Raw genomic sequence first — 5,312 nt, 5'->3', positions numbered from 1 at the left:
TAATTCGGCTGTTCAGAAATCCAGCGAACTGGTTACAACATGGCCAGAAACGCCAGGTTATGCATTTACAAAAGCTTAATCCAAATTATCCTTGTTTATAATAAATCAGGACGGGAGTACATATCATCTGTGCCCTAGGTTTAATCCTCTGTGACACTGAAGATCTAGAGAAGCCGTCTCTGGAACGAGAGTTGTGAGTGAATGAGCTTTTGCATTTGCATATTGGTAAATGTTTTTACGAAATTTAAGTGCAATATTAAGCTCGTGTTTTTGTCAATACTAACCAAATATATATTATAACGTCCTTTTATTTTTAATTCTTGGTCATTTAAACGTTTTAATAGCTACATTGCAGTTAACTCAATGGTTAAAAATATTATTAAATATATTTTTGCACTATACCTCTTCCTCACTCATTCACTCACTCATTAAGCCCACCTTTCAATCTCACTCACTCAACAAGCCTACCCTTCTTTCTCACTCACTCAGTCACATCACCAAGCCTATCCCGCTTTCTCACTCAAAGAATTATTGGCTTTGCGAGATGATATTTTATTTACACCTCAGAGTCACAAGGAGGAAGGAGATATCAATTCGTGGATCTCTCTGAGCGTTTCTTTCTAACCTGTTCTTTATAACCATGAACTGAAAAGAACTCGTCACTTGCCTTCTCTGACGCTTAATACCATCATCACTCGCTCCTCTTCCTCTTTAACCAGTCACACAAAATTCGCCAATCAAAGATTATTTGGTATGAGGTAAAATCACCTATAGGGACATATCAAATGATATTCAAAATTATCATCAAGTTTTTCCATAAAAGTAAAAAAAAAAACCAGCGACGTGAAAACTGGAATGTCAAAAAAATGTCAAGATGCTAAAACAAAAGTTGATGAAGGTGAGGAAGATGGAAGAGCAGAGTCGTACACGACGTGAGAAAGATGCTGTGGGATGTTGGTTGCAGAATCTGTCGACGTCTCTTATGATCGAGATGGCATAGAAGCATCAATCCCAATCTAACAGAACTCTCTTCATATAAAGAGCATTACATTTTCTCTGCCTCTCATTCATTGATCTCAACACATAAGCAAAGTGTTTCCGTGTCTAGACGCTGTTTTATTACCAGTGATCGCTAGCAATCTTCATTACTGAGATTTAAGGTGTTATAGAGACACGACGCAATAAGAGCAATTGAAAAGTATGGACAGAGAACAATGTATGGAAACGGGTAACTATAGAAAGAGGATGGAGAGTAAAAATAGCGAACTTATGCTGATAAGCAATATCATGAGGGAAAATCATTAAACAGACATAATAGTGTAGAGAGAGAGAGAGAGAGAGAGAGAGAGAGAGAGAAAAGGCACACACACACACATTAAGCCTCACTTTTAAAGTCAACATTAATACCTTGTAAGCTGAATGAATACCTTCGTGCATGAAGGATGTAATTTGCAGCAATTAGCGAGTGTCGACCAGTGGTGCAATGTCGAGCCGCTAGTTGTGTTGCGTTACAAGAGTGTTACAACACCGACCCGCCAGTGGTGGTGTGTTACAAGAGGAATACAACAGACTTGCCCTTACTTCCCTCAAGCCTTCTCCTCCTCCTGTCACCATCATCATCATCTTCACGGCTTAATTGGCTTGGACTTCCTGGCAGATGAGATCTTGCCGCAGCTTCTCTGACGCCGTGCAAGGTATCACTATCAACATTATTATTTTGTTTCTCTTGATGTCACTTGTGTTAGTCACTGTGTTACAAGCTTGTTCTTGCACTTGGTGTGCCCCCCTTAGCCTGTGTAGCAGTTGCTATGATGACTGTATTCCATCTCTCAATCTGTTGACTGAATAAATGTCTGTTTACGTAATTCGTCTGGTGGTTATATAAAAGTTATCCTTTCTTTGGGGGTTTATATGTGAAGGAAAGTGTGGAGAATGTTAATGAGGTGTTTTGTAAACTACACACTCTCCAGCCCTCATCTCTCTCGGGCTATATAAGTTTGAATACAAGGCATTGAGTCGTAAAAATTAAGTTTTTCTTCTCACTAGATGTGTGTGCCGTCTTAAATTTTGTCGAAGAACTTTGCGTAAGTTTATGGACAAATATGTTAAATTATCCCGGAGTACTACAAGATTTCTCTAATTTGTGAATTGCAAAGCGTTGAAACCTCCATAAGACCTCGGTGATATTTGGTCAACGAATAAGTAGCATAAACATATTTCCTTGCTCATTAGCAGCAGCATACTGCACATGTTTTACACATTTGCATTATTATTTATTCCTTATATGATAATTTATAGATGATATCACCCACTTAAGTTCTTATTGTATAGAGATATGTTTGGATAATATGTTTTATATCATTGAGAAAGCAATAATTATAGTTGTCCCTGGTGATTGCTACACCAGTGAGATCCCTTTGTAAATTATACACATGTATGGTTCTTGGTAATTATAACGTCAATTGGGATTCAAGAAACTATGAATCGAGTGCTCTGAATGTTTTTGCGTTTCTCATTTTAATTGCTGCGCAAGTTTCAATTTATTGACGACAATAACTTACAACTCTGGAATCTTGTAAATCTGTAATACTTTTAATGTAGATTTTTAATGTAAATAAATTGAATGGCAGTCATATATGTGCCTTTCCCTTGTTTTACTTGAATTACGTTTATATTGCGAGTGTATCAATCACTATAAGTTCACCCTGGCATCAATATTGTACGACAGTCAACCCGCTTAGAATTATTACAATGGTAAATTTTTGTTAGAATTATTTTTTCCATCCGTAACTCATAGTTTGAAGCTGCATGACCGATACGTACTCATGTTGAAGCTGCAGTTAACCTTCGCATACGTGCAATTTACGGTCTAGGTTGCATACTTGCACCGCTCAAATCTTGCATTCAGAAAAAAATGTGATAAGTTTCAAGTCACCCTCGAAATATTCGTATTTTATAATCTGCAGTAAAGCCTTCCACCATATAACTTAGATTAGTATGTTAATTTAACAAAAAGGTTAGCAATCTGAATTTAATCATTCTCAAGTTAAAAAAAAAACGCTAAAGGGACGGCAAAGTATTTCTAGAATTGGAAATATCATCACCAGGATTGTAAATACATAAGGATTGGCGACGAGTTAGCACTCCAGACAAGATACAAGCCAAGGGAGAAAGAGAGTAGAGAAACCATTTCCTCAAGTGACCCTTGAGTGACAAAATACAGGGAGTAAAATCTATCAACAGACAGTATTTCTTCCTCCCAAGTCAAGCTGGAGAGCAATAACCTTAAGAGGTGACTGAAGAGATCGGGAAAAGGAATTCCACAGCATTAAAAGACTGAAAAAAAACTTTTATCTTTCAGCGCGATCAAAGGACAACTTAAATCCAGTACTTTTCCTACAGAGGAGAAAACACCGACCCATTACCACTGCTTGGAGCCGAACCCAAACAGGACAATTGTAATTACATTAACAAATATTTTTTATCACATTTAACTAGTTGCTTCAGCAGTTACACTGCATAACTGCATGTAGTTTATTTTGCTTGACTACTGTAAGAAGCTTTATTTTTTCTTGGAATTATTTCACTAGATATCATACTCTAGTGGTATGATATCATCCTCTAGTCCTCATTTACAAAGGATCTCATGCTCTCATACTCATAAAGGACTCTTCGGAATCCTTAAAGTCGTACACCTCCTTCAGACGACTTGTTTTCAGGTCAAGGAATTCTGCTGGAGTCCTATTGCAGCTCGACAGAAAATTGTTCTAATGTTTTACTACTAATAAGTATATTTAACCGGATATTGTAAAACAATACGGCTAAATATCCGACTTGGGCTGGACGGTAGAGTGACAGTCTCGCTTCATGCAGGTCGGCGTTCACTCCCCGACGTCCAAGTGGTTGGGCACCATTCCTTCCCTCCCCGTCCCATCCCTAATCCTTATCCTGATCCCTTCCCAGTGCTATATAAACATAATGGCTTGGTGTTTTCTCCTGATAGTTCTATTCCTTTCTCCGCCCCCCCAACACCCACCTTCCCTCTGACAATACAATAAGTGCAAGTGTCAATGTATTTATGCTCGTCCCATACCCCAGACCAGTTACCCTCCAAAGGCAGGTGAGGCTAGCCTCAAGCATCTAGCCTTCAACTTTGGACTAACATGCTGACAGACGTTCTCTTTTAGTATTGATTGAAGGGGGTATCAGGTTACACTGGGTTTCTTATCCTCCTCTTCTCACCATTTCCATCTTCTTCACCATCTTCACTCCACCTCTCGTATGCACTCGTACAGAGTGTGTGTACCCTTGGTCCCCTTTTCATTCCTTTTCCCGTCTTCTCCCTCTTAACCCCCATCTTCTCCTTCTCTCAGAAAATGTATTACTTAGATGCACTGAATCCAACTCTATGAGTCTCAGAAAAAAATATTAAATATTAGTACTGATAAAATCTATGGAAACACACCAAATAATTCACATTTGACTCTGAAATATCACATCGGGGAGTTTCTATAATGATAATATTTGTTATTTTTTGAAGCTAGGCCCACCCAGACCAGCCCATGTAATCCCCGATCCCAGACTATCTCCTCTTCAAAACTTGGACAGAAAAAAATGATCAAGTAACCAAGAAACAGGCAAATATTATCTCTATAGATACGTATTGTAGTGTAGAAATATTTACACAAGTTTATAAAAGTTCTCTCAGTTGCTTATATTAATATTTAACCAACTTGGAAAATTCCAACACCGTTCTCTTGAACGCTTTCTCACATTCAACACACTCTGGCTGCTATTTCCTGCGCCATTTCTTTTCCGCTTTCTCTACTCCTCTATTTCCGTGGTATTTGTTGGCGCATCAGATAGGAAGAGGAATGAAAACAAAATCTCACAATATTTGTTTGGTCCTGAAGCTTGTGTTAAACCATCACTACACACACTAAAAAGTTCGCTTTGTGTTTGCTGTTGGTAGCCAAGCAGGAAACTGTTTCACAAGTTCAAAAATACAAAGGTAACAATGCAGCTTCCGCTATCAGCGCGGGACTAAACAAAACAAAAAATGGTATGTACATGTTGGCGAGCTGCTTGTGGCGAGGACCTTGGAGGTGGTTGGTTGGGGGTGGTAGTGGTGATGGTGGTGGTGGTCGTGGTGGTGATGGAAGAGATGATGGTGGTAGTGGTAATAATTAGTAGTGGTGGTGGTGGTAGTTGACATGGTAGTATCTATGGTTGTCTCAGTGGGATTGATGGTGATGATGGAGAAGACTGTGGTAGTAGTGTTTAGTAGATGTGGTGATGAGAAATATAGTGCC

The sequence above is a fragment of the Procambarus clarkii genome, chromosome 37 (assembly GCF_040958095.1).
Source record: "Procambarus clarkii isolate CNS0578487 chromosome 37, FALCON_Pclarkii_2.0, whole genome shotgun sequence".
NCBI lineage: Eukaryota > Metazoa > Arthropoda > Malacostraca > Decapoda > Cambaridae > Procambarus > Procambarus clarkii.
This window is presented reverse-complemented; position numbering follows the sequence as displayed.